This window comes from Sphaeramia orbicularis, chromosome 9 (genome assembly GCF_902148855.1).
Source record: "Sphaeramia orbicularis chromosome 9, fSphaOr1.1, whole genome shotgun sequence".
Classification (NCBI taxonomy): domain Eukaryota; kingdom Metazoa; phylum Chordata; class Actinopteri; order Kurtiformes; family Apogonidae; genus Sphaeramia; species Sphaeramia orbicularis.
In genome coordinates this window covers 50,337,998-50,351,014 of record NC_043965.1, presented here as the reverse complement: position 1 = coordinate 50,351,014, position 13,017 = coordinate 50,337,998, and positions in this window count along the sequence as shown.

The window sequence follows — 13,017 nt, the reverse complement described above, 5'->3', positions numbered from 1 at the left end:
CAGCGTGCCTGTGCTGTCATTAATGTGTCTCCTCCGAACAACTGCAGGTCCAGCTGTTGGTTTGGGAATTACTGACAGTTCAAAGAAGACACAGAAATGATCAGATAAAGCAGCATCGACCACACGGACACTACAAATATTTACCCCCTTAGTAATGAGCAGGTCCAGAGTGTGCCCTCTGCTGTGGGTGGGCTCACTCACATGCTGAATTAAACCAAAGGTTTCAAGGACAGCACAGAGATCTTTAGCATTTCTGTCTCACACATGATCCACATGTACATTCAGATCACCTGTAATGATGATACAGTCAAACTCTGTGCACACAACTGAAAGCATCTCAGTTCAACCATCCATAAAACTTGGCCACTGTTCGGGAGGCCTGTATATGATTACATAGAGCATGGAAGTATACATCAAAATACTACTAGATTATTAACAATTGGTGTGTGAAAGGGTTCATCTGAATCTTGTAGAGCTGATTCAGATCAGAGCTTGTGTTTTAAAGTTTTAGTTAGTAATTGTTAAAGGTGAAGTATGTAGGAATTATGTTCTAAGTAATTCTAAAATGGCCCTGACTGTCACCAGACATTAAGGAATCATGTTCATTTCAAATACTGATATCACTGACAGTAGTAGTCCAGCCAGAATATTTGGATTTGAAAAGCTCAGTGTCAGCCCCTAAATGATGTTTATGTTGTCATTGTGTGTTTTGGTCTGATGCTTCGCCCATTACCTGTCTTCCTTCTGACATTAATAAACCTAAAAGGCCTCTTATTATTCCCAAATACGTCATGACAAAGTGAGAAACAAAACAAGGATATGTATAGGAGATGCTTTTGAAACATGGAGACAGCTGAAAGAGGAGAAGAATTTGAAGACCGACGCCGGCTCTGCCTTAGTCCGACCACCCAATAAGAACCACTGAGAGCTGGGGCTGCGGTCTCTTCACCTGGTCCCAGACCGTCGGTGTCTTCTCCTGGGGCTGGGCTGCAGTCTCTTCTCCTGGCTCTGGTGAAGAGACTGCTGGTCCGGTACTGGTGAAGAGACTGGGTACCGGTAAAGGACTTGTCGTTTGCCATGGTAGCTTCTTGTAGTTAAGTGTTCTCTGTGGAAGTGACCTCTTCATGTAGCGGTGTGTAATCTGAAAGGTGGGTGGGTGTGGGGGGGTCGGTAGTCCGGCGTCTGGGGGGGGTCGTACGGTAGTGATCTGTGCCGCTTCTACTTCGCGGAAATAAAAGTGAAACTTAAGGCTCATTTACCTTTTCTCTATCTTCTGAATCTTCACAAACTTTCATTAGAGTGTGCAGGACGTTTGTCTTGGCCTATTATATATTATACTTATGTAGAATAAGTCTGGTGATGATTTTTTTGTATGAAATTTATGGTGTGGTGGCAAGGATTAGTGGAAACGCTAGTAGTAGACACTCATGCTGGATCTAGCAAGCCCTAGTCTGGGGGGAGGAGGAGAGGATACCACACTCCACAGTATTTTGAATGTGACTGCAGTACCAATTTTGGCCACAATCCTACATATGGCACTTTTAATGAAAAGTCTATGTCCATATTCATCATATTAGCTATTTTTTCTTTCTCTGTCACATGAGGTATTGAGGGTATTTGCAATTCTTTGTAATTTTGCTTTGAGAAATGTTCCTTTTGAAGTGACTGGCAATTCTGTCAGGGTATTTACCTCAAAATGTCAAGCCAAACCATGACTCTAAGACTTCAAAGATTATTACCCCCAGTCACACTTAAAGCAGACATTTTGCAACAGGCTTCTCTACATTTAAGCTCATAAACAACCTGAATTTTCTTACACAAAATAAGTGCAATTTCAGCAATATTCTGCCTATCACTACAGGTTTTGTGCTTTTGTAGATCCACTGTGATCTGTAAGTTGTAATACACAACTTACAATAATCAATCAAAATTTATTTAACACCAAATCTGTCACGACTGAACACAGGAGTGAGAAATGCAAGACCGGGATGCAGAATTAAAGTTCACAAAAAATGATTTAATAATGTACACAGAAAAAGATGAGTTGATGGTGGTCGTCAGGAGAACCAATATCTGTGTTAGAAATCCACCGATGCAGACGAGGGGCAGACAAGTGGTAGAATACCAGATGGACACGTTCAAACTGGGTTTCCCAGCAGAGGCACCGACTAGGGACAGGCAGAGTTCAGTTAGGAGGCAGGCTGCATCATACACAGAAATGCAGGGAATCTGGCTGGGGCACATATGAGGGACAGGCAAAAAACAGAGTACTGTAGCAGGCTTGGGTCGATCAAGGGGAGGCAGAGGTACCAGCAGGGGATGGCAAGGCTCGGAAAAACAGGCAGGCAGGAATAAACACTGATAGGTACTGTATCTCACAACAGAAGAATATGAACTGGCAAACTAAAGGAGAAAGCACACGGTATATACACACTGGGAGAGGGAGACAACGAGACACAGGTGAAACACATTAGGGCAGGGGACGGTAATCACACGAGTGGGAAAGGAGGGAACAGGAAGTAAAGACACCAGACAAGACACAGGAGGGAGGATGCCAAAATAAAACAGGAAATGACAGGACAACACAAAAAGACACTACTGTCTGGGAGGAGATGTGACAAAATCATAACAAAAGTTATCTTATGACACTTTATATAGAGACTCTCAAGCCAACACCCAACAGTATCTTCCAGGAGCAAACACTTGGTGACAGTGTCAAGAAAAAACTTCCTTTTAACCTGGAGCAAACCCCAACTCCCGGAGGATGGTCATCTGCCTTGACCAGTTAGGGTTAAAGAGAGAGGGTTAAAGGAAGGGGAAAAGTAAGAGAGAGAGAGAGAGATTGGGTGGGTAGGGGGACACATGGATGTACAGCAAACTGAACTATAACTGTTAAAAACTAGAAGAGCTGATGTTAGTATAACTACCAATATCTAGAACACATGTCCATAACTGTTCATACTACTACTACAAATACAAGTATTAACTGTGGATATACTACTACTGTAACTGTTAGTACAAATAATAGAAACCACTACCATCTATGGAACTATATGATAAACACTATCACAACTATATGGATAAATGAATAATAATGATGGAGGCAGGAGAGAAGAATGACCACAGCAGCAGGTCCAGATGATCCAAGGAAAACCTGTGAGGTGATAAAGCACAGGGACTCCAGGGAAGAGGGCAAGTCAGTAACATGTATTTGCTGGGGTAATAATAGAGGAGAGGAGGAGAGAGGAGGTCGAGAAGAGGAGGAGCAGAGAAGAGCTCTCCTGTTCTCCCATCAGTCTAAGCCTATAGCAGCAGAACTAAGAGCAGCCTGAGCTGCCCTAACCATAGGATTCATCAAAAAGGACAGTTTTCTTCCTACTCTTAAACATAGAGATGGTGTCTGCCTCCTGGACCGAGGCAGGGAGGTGGTTCCACAATAGTGGAGCTTGATAGCTGAAGGCTCTAGCTCCCGTTAACATCTGGAGATTCTAGGAACCACCAGTAAGCCTGCATGTAGACAGAGTAGTGCTCTAGATGGATTGTATGGAACTAAAAGCTCTTTCAGATCAGTAGTTCCCTGGCCATGAAGGGCTTTGTAAGTGAGGAGGAGTATTTTAAAGTCTATCTGAGCTTTTACAGGGAGCCAATGAAGAGAAGCCAACACAGGACAAATATGGTCTCAGATACTGGTTCTGGTCAGTACATGAGCAGCAGCATTCTGGATTAGCTGAAGGATCTTTAAAAACTTTTTGGGACATCCTGAGAGAAGTGAGTTACAATAATCTAGTCTGGATGTAATAAAAGCAATTTAATTGGTTTTCCCCTGTAAATCGCTTTGGAAAAAAGCGTCTGCCAAATGCGTAAACATAAACATAAACATAAAAGCATGGACTAATTTTTCTGCATCATTGTGTTAAAATCTGCCTAATTTTAGTAATATTACACAGATGAAAAAAGGCACTTCTAGAAATCTGTTTAATGTGTGAGTTAAATGATAAATCCTGATCCGAAATAATGCCTCAATTCCTCACGGTGGTTTTGGTCTCCGTGGTAACACCATCCATGGTGACCACTTCGCTAGACACTGCATCCCTAACGTTTTTTGGGCCAAGCCACTTCAGTTTTGTCTGAGTTTAATAGGAGAAAGTTGTGGATCATCCAATCTAAAACATCTTTAATGCACTCCTGTAGTTTAGTTAGCTGACTGGCTTCATCAGATTTAATGGATAAGTATAATTGGGTATCATCAACATAAGAATGAAAGTTGATGGAGTGTTTTCTTATTAAGTTACCTAAAGGAAGCATGTATAAGATAAACAGTACTGGTCCAAGAACAAAGCCTTGAGGTACTCCATAACTAACTGTAGTGCACTGAGAAGATTCATTATTAATATTAATAAATTGAAGACAATCTGTTACATAGGATTTAAACCACATTAATGCCAATCCTTTAATATTGATTGATTGTTCCAATCGATGCAGGAGAATGTGATGGTCGACAGTGTCAAATGCCACACTAAGGTCTAACATGACCAGTGTAGAAACCAGACCCTTATCTGAAGCAGTCAGAGGGTCACTGGTAACTTTGACCAGTGTCTGTGATGTTCCCTAAAACCTGACTGAAAATTCTCCAATAGACTGTTGGCTTGAAAGAAGTCACAGAACTGATTGGCTACAATTTTCTCCAGAATCTTAGATATGAATGGACAGTTTGATATGGGTGTAAATGGGAAGCTGAGCCATAATGGTATTAAAATTGCACTTTTACTTCTTTGCACTAAAACAAACTAAAAAAAATCTGGAGTCATTATTCATAGTTTTTATGTTTATTTACTGGTCTGGACTGGTTTAGATCATACTGGGTTGTATGTCACCCCTGAACTAAAATGAGTTGACTGACAGAAACTTGACCCTGGGGATAAATCTGGTTAAATTCACTGAAGATGCATAAAAAAGCAGAACTATCTGGACAAAAGTATTGGGTCACATTGAATTCAGGTGTTTCTTTTCGAACAGGGGTCTGGGATACAAAACAATAATGACAAATGCAATGATATAGTTTTATACTGGGATAAATATCATTGCATTGGTTAGTTTGGTTTAAATTGTTATCTTTCTTCCCAAAATGCCTCAGAGATGGTTTTTACCTAATTTCTCTTAACATTGATTTAGTTTTCCTTTTTTTTGTCAGTTTTTTTTTCATCCATGACTATGATTTTAAATGTTCTACCTTGAAATTTCAAAAATATTTTGTGTTCTGACTGTAAATTATTTTCTTCCACAGCTAACCATCTACTTTCTTCACATCTCTCTGAGGTAGAAAAATCTCCCATTAAACTTTAAGGAAATATTAAAGCAACACTACAGAATTTTTCAGCCTTCAAATTATATTTTCAAGGTCAATAACTCACAATAGGTTCAATTACACTATTGTCATCGCTCCAGAGCACATGTGTCAAACATGCGGCTTGAGGGCCAAAGGGTCCAATCCAGCCTGTGGGATGACTGTGTGAAATGCAAAAATTATACTGAATATATTAATAATCAAGGATGTAAAATTCATTTTAGGTAAAATGCTAAAGTGGGTCAGACCAGTAAAATACTATCATAACAACCTGTAAATAATGAAAAAACACAAATTTCCCTCTTTGTTTTAGTGTAAAAAAAAAAAATCAAATACACAAAAAATTTTTTACATTTAGACTAGCCCTTTTACAAAAAATGTGAACAACCAGAACAAATATGAACAACCTGAAATGTCTTAAGAGAAGTATGTGGAATTTTAGTACTATTCTACTTGTTATTAAATGTTTGGTGCATTTATAGATCCACTATGATCTGTAAGTTATAATGTACATGTGTAAATGATAAGCTGAGGCAGAATATTGTTGAAATTGCACTTATATTTTCTTTAGAATTTTCAGGTTTTTCATATTTGTTCATGTTATGTTTGAGTACAGTTCATAGATGTAAACATTTTCATTATGGAATCTGACTTTTTTTTTTTTTTTTACTCAAAAACAGAGAATACTTTGGAGTTGACATTATTTATAAGTTCTTATTTATATGATTTTACTGCTCCGGCCCGCTTTAGATCATATTAGGTTGTATGTGGCCCCTGAACTAAACTGAGTTTGACACCCCTGCTCCAGAGTGTCTGTTTGCCTGCACTGGCATGATGCAACTTCTGGTTTCAGGTTGGAACCCTGACACAAAAAGAACTACAAAATGTGACTGCTTTACGGCATGCGTCCCATCCCCCCTCCACCTCCAGAAGACGGGGCAGGTAAATGAAGTTATGAGTGAAGGAAAGCTACAAATAGGCTAACGGTCATGGCTGAAGCAGCAAGAAACGCAAAGGGGGTAAGGGTGTTGTCCCAAGAGACAAAGAAAAGAAAGCATGAGAGTGATCAAATAAGAGGCAGGACTAGGGTGAATACTGGCCCAGCTTTCACTGGAAGAGGAGGAGGGATGCCCCACCCATGGAGACCTGGAACTGTTGGACTAGTAAAGATAAATTCTTCTATAAAATCTTCTGCATTTAAGCTTACTATGTTTCAGGTCGTGTTATTGAAATCATAGCCTCCTGTTTATGCCCACACATCAAGTTATTCAAGCAGTAGCCCTCTGCAGTTTTTTCAAGTCAGTAGCTAATGTGCTAAACGTTTTTTCATTTCTGATCATTTTAAAAATAAAAGAATAATGTTTGTGTAAAATGCTGGGAAGCTACTTTAGCTGACCTAAAGACATGGTTGAATGCACATTGTCTTGCCTCAGGAAGTCTGCCAGCATCAATGGCTTGTCAACAAATGTGTGAGTATTACCAATATACAGATATACGACAGTTGTTACAGACAACACAGTTTTTTTTAATTTAGGGGGACCCTGCGAGCACAAAGCCGTGTTTCCACTACGTGATACCAGCTCAACTCGGGTACCAGGTACTATTCCTGGAGGCCGTTTTCATTACAGGATAGTACCCATTTTAGAGTTCCTGGTCGTCATAGCAACGCTGCATGTAACTTCCATGGCGTGTGCTGTCATCTGCTCTGAGCGTTGCTGATAAACTCATTTGTTGTGTATTGCCCCATCAAGCTCACACTGAATCTTTTCATCGGCCACCAAGGACAGAAATGTGTGAACCTCCTCAACCTACCACGGTGTCGTCATTATGGACGTATTTAGCCTACCAGTATATAAACTGTCAACTTCCAAATCTGGTTTGTTAAAAATGACGGGCCATGCATTGATGACGCAATGACAACTCTAACCAATCACTTGTCTGCAGTGTTTACACATCACATTTTAGGATCTCTTCACCCGTTTTGGAACCTCAGCCAAGAAAATAGCACCAGGTACTAAAAGTTCCATGGTGTTGCTTTAATGTTTACATCTCATATCAGCATGAACAGGACATCTGACAAGCTGTAGCCATGATGTGTCCCAATATTTTTTCCATATAGTTTATAAACATCAATATTTATCCCAATATAAAACTATATTATGACATTTGTCATTATTGTTTTGTATCCCAGACCCCTGTTAGAAAAGAAACACCTGAATTCAACGTGTCCCAATTTCTTTTGTCCATATAGTGTATATAAAAAGCCTTTTCAGAAAAGTTGGAATATTTTCTGTAAAAATCAAACCTGTCATTTAACATTCTCTGACATTTGTTACATTGTACTAAAGTTTAATGTATTATTTTCTCATTTTATTAACATGTCTGATTATTTGTGACATTGTTTTTCTGTTCTTCATTCTTTCTTTTTACCTCTGCCTAGTGTAACAGGGAAGGTTATGTTCTCATCAGGGTTTGTCTGTTAGTAAGATAACTAAAAGTTATAGACGGATTTTCATGAAATTTTCAGGAAATGCTGATACTGGCACAAGGAACAAATCATAAAATTTTGGTGGTGATTGGGGGGGTGACTGACTGATCTGCCTTGCTGGAGGTCTGCGCTCTCCGAGTGCTTTTCTAGTTTTTAGACTGATTTTTAACATCTGCATGACAGATGGAAATAAGGGCTATTGGCAAACTCTGGCTCATGTACAGTTTCTTATATTGTGGAGAACTGTCTGTCAAATAAAGAAATAAATACAAAGTTCTACTCTATTCACGTCTAATGCGTGATGTTTGTCTATATTACACCTGCTATAGTAACGTTTTCCTGATTTTGTTTTGCAGCTCACTGTACTTTAGTTCCTTTGAAAGTGACAAATGCTTGTGATTCCTCTTTTTTTATGTTTAGGGGAGAAATCGTATGTTGCTGTGTCCTGAGTTTACTTCCTGTTTTTATTTTTAGCTGCCAACAGTGATTGAGGTTGGAAAACCCAAAAGTCAGTAGTTTACAGAAGCAAGAGAGTATACAAGAAATGTTCTGGTTTTTATTCATCCATTATATAATTTTACTACACTTTTCATTACACTTCTCTTTTTCATGTCATGTATGAACAAAATATTCCACTCTTATGTTAATTCATTATTATTACAGGGTGGGGAAGCAAAATTTACAATATTTTGAGGCAGGGATTGAAAGACAGTGTATGACCAATTAGTTTATTGAAAGTCATGAGAATTTATTTGCCACAAGAAAATTGACATAATAGAAAATGTTTTTATTCTATGTGTCCTCCTTCTTTCTCAATAACTGCCTTCACACGCTTCCTGAAACTTGCGCAAGTGTTCCTCAAATATTCAGATGACAACTTCTCCCATTCTTCTTTAATAGTATCTTTAAGAAAGTCGACATTGCTGTGTGATGTTCTATTGGTAACATGTTCTAAAACGCCCCAAATAGCAGAATCCAGAGGGTTTAGATCTGGGCTAGAAGGCGGCCATAAACATGATTCCCAAAAATTGCTAAAGTTGGATTTGTTGCTGTTGTCAACAAGTGTTTTGGTGTTCTTGTGTAAGATTTTAACTTCAAATCATATTTTACTGCATTTCTAACGGTCTTGTTGTCTACCTCAAGTTCAATTGCCATTTTTCTCATGGATTTGGTTGGATCCTTTAGGATTTTGGATTTGAGAGCTTTAATAAAAGCTTTGGTACGTTTTTTGTTGCTTCCTCCACTTCCAGACTTTCTCGTAATAGTTCTGCTCATAGTCATTCTCTTCTTTCCATTATAAACAGTCTTTATGGACACTCCAACTATTTTTGAAATCTCCTTTTGTGTGACGAGTGCGTTCAGCAAATCACACACTCTTTGACGTTTGCTTTCCTGATTACTCATATGGGCAAAAGTTTCTGAAAAGGTATGGATAATAGTGTTAGGTATGATTATGACATCAATATATGTTTGGTTTCAAAACAATTGACGTAGTGCCTGCTGAGAAAAAACAACTAAATGTTCATTGTAAATTTTGCTTCCCCACCCTGTAGTTCTTGACTATATTAACCCTTAAAGCGGCGTGTGACTTTCATCACAAATTTTTCTTCAGATTTTCTTCAAATATCCTAATTATCACTAATCCATTAGTCTTTCTGTGCTTGCGTACCTGAATCACTTCACAACTTCAAACATGACCCCATCATAAACACAGTCCGCTTGTTTACATAACAAACCGAAATGTCACTCGGGCCTTTTTGGAAATCTTGTGGTGAAGTGCATTATGGGAATGGGAATTCCATGCAGCAGCATTTTCTCTGTCTCTTGGTGAGTGCTGAACCCAAATGTGGCCTTTGCCTCCATCCACCGACTAGACTCATTCTTTAAAACAACCCTAGTGGACTGGAGAATTTTATGTCATTTTCTCGTCTAATCGGTGAGAAACCACTTTAACTTCCCACAGTGAACTTTGAAACAAAATTTCCATAAAAGTGGAGTGATGTTTTGGTTTGTTATGTAAAAAAAGTGAACTGTGTTTATGATGGAGTCATCTTCAAAGTTGTTCACCGTGAGGGAAGTGATTCAGGTTCATAAGCACGGAAAGACTCATGGATTAGTGATAATTACGATGTCATAGGGTTTTCCGCATTTGAAGAAAAAATTGTGATGAAAGTCACTGCTTTAAGGCTGGGTCCAATGTTACTCATACTCGTACCGCTATACTATATTAATATCATATTCTGCTTTCATTGAGCCAATTTCTCATCTATGTGTGACATAATTATTGAATACATTTTTTAAGATTCAATCCTTTAAGAAAAATGAATTAATCATTTTCAGTATACTACATGCAAAGTAATTTTTTGTGTTGAACTGTTACAGCCTGTTATATGACAATGATTAGCAGCAACGGTAAACACTGAATTTCATGCATTCTTATTTTTTGTGGAGTGTGAAATACTCACTCATATTACTGAAAGCAGAAAATATGCTTTTAATGTATACACTGATTTGAATGGGTTTCATTTGGGTAAATTTTTTGCATTGAATAGCATGAGGGTAATATATATATAAAAAATAGTGTATGTTAGAGTTAATGCAGGAATTGAGCTGGAAATGACAAGTTAAAATAAATGCTTAATCTCACCAAAATTTACAGCATGTATGAAGTGAAAATTATCAAGAAAACAAGAATGAAAGCACTCACAACAGTCCTTAACAGTCTTGTTTTGTGGCATTAATGGGTGCATGAACTAAATATTGCACTTATGTTTTTCCATTGACTGTTGTTGTTACTAATGTTTGAGCGTTTTGCTTTTTTGTGTGGGTTTGGCTGCTACTAATCTTTCCTCAAAAGCTTTTCTTGATTTTGGTTGGTAGTTCTTGTACAGACTGTGCTTGCCCTCAGTGCCTATTCCTCCAATCCTCTAACATACATACAAACATAGCAGTAAATCTTTGACTTTGATGCAAAGGTGGGTGTTAGGTGGAATTCAAAACATGCGGGAATCATGACTCGCATCTCCTAAACATCCTCGATTCTTAATGATCCATGCAATTCTGGAACAGAGATAAGCATAGAAGAAGCTCATCAAAGGCCTTTTTGTGATCTGGCAAAAGTCAATGAATGTCAAATAAATCTTAGTCTTTATTAAATTCCATACAGTTCATTCATTCAGCATGGTTAAGGAACAGGCAATACATATAAATAATAAATAATACAAGATGAGGTACAACAGAATCGAAATCACATGAGTACAAAAAAAACTTTCTCTGAAAAGAACAAAAACCCACAGATCACAAGAACAGAGTGCAGATTCCAGGAAGTAGGTTACATTCATCTGCATACGTGACAGATTATATGCTTAGACATCAATTTGGTTAAACTTGTGATTAGAGTCTTTATTTAGCCTCCGTTCTTGAGTTGGTTCCAAAAATATGTGTGCATTTTCCAATGAAGTGAGTCTGAATGCATGCACATACATTTGTGGTTTTTTTTCCCCAGACTGGACACAAATAGACCTGGGTACGTCTAGTAACACACATAAAAAGTCCTAGCACATGCAGCGATAGGACTGAAGACACTTGAATGCTTCATAACAGACAAAAACAGCAACGTTAAATTCAAAGAACACGACAGGACAACGCAAAGTCACACAAACACACGCGTGATAAGGAGGAGTTAACAGTTTTGCATGCTGTATTTGGTGCACATTGAGTCTGCGGACGTGTTGAGAAAGAGCACATTCTCCGGGTTTTGCAACTGTATCAGTTCCTTCTCATCGTTTTAAGGCAGGTAACATGGGCGTGTCAGTGTTTACTTTTGATGTGGAGGTGTTTGATTTGTTTCAAGGACATCTTCAGGCGTGAGAAGCACAATAAAACCTTGAATGGAAAAGTCTAATCGTAAATGAATGACAGGACTGAGCAAATGTTTTTAACAGCAGACATTGGGATTTATGGCAACAGGAAAAAAATAGGACTAATGTCTCTGTATATCAACGTTTTCTATCAAGAATCAATACCAAGTTGAATTTGTGAGGTTGTCAGGTTCTGTCTCTATGTTAGAGTCCTGTGGTCTGGATGCAGGAGATTAATCTCCCAGTGGAAGTGGATGGTACTTTCACTGGAGGAGAACTCAAATAATTCAATCAAAGTCCATATATGACTTCTATCAGTGATCAATAGAAACTAGATTGGTATTTGTAACCATTTCCATCTTATAAACAATCAAAATATGGACCATTATAAGTAAAGGCAATTTTTTTATATTTCAAAAATGCAAAAATCTTAATTTCTCTGTGAGCAAACTTTGTAGACACTGTCCCAAGGAAGATATATAATGAAAAAAAAAAAAAAAAAAAAAGAATCCCACCAGTAGTTCCAGAGAAGTAGATTGTTGAAGTCTACACACTGGTGACCTTTGACCCTTTGAAGTCACTCATGGACCCAAATAAAAGTTCATATATAACTTCCTATCAGTGATCAATAGGAACTATATTGATATCGGTAACCATTTCCATGTTATAAACCATCAAAATATGGCCCATTAATAAGTAAAGGCAAATTTGGAATATTTCAAAAATTCAAAAATCTTAATTTCTCAGAACTGTGCACAAACTTTGTAGACATTGTCTCAAGGAAGCTACATATAAACTTTTAAATTAATCTGACCAGTAGTTTTGTCAGAGAAGATGTTTGAAGAAATTGCTAATGAAGACGACAGGACTGATCGGCCGGTGAACTAAACACAGACTTTCCTGAAAACATTAAAGAATTTGGAGGTAATGCACCTCCATGGAGTGGGTTCACTTTCAAAATGTATCACAAAATTGAACTGAAGGTTTGAGGTTTGCTGCTTGTTGTTACTTCCTGAACCAAACTGCTGGTCTGGATCCTCTACAAACTGTCAAAAGCATTTATCTAAAATTTGTTTCTGCAGGTCTAGCATCTGACACTTCATGGTCCCCACAAAATAATCAGCAAAATTTGTTTCCATTGCACTTATTGCTTTAACTGTGTATCAATTTGCCAACTTTTCCACATCTCTAGAGTGTAAAAACCTGTTCGGATGACCTAGAATGATTACTGTGGTGGTTTTCAAATGAGTTGCTCCTCCACATCTAACTTATCAGCATTTATTTTACAGTCTGCATTTTTCAGTGAAATCAGGTATTTTCCTAAT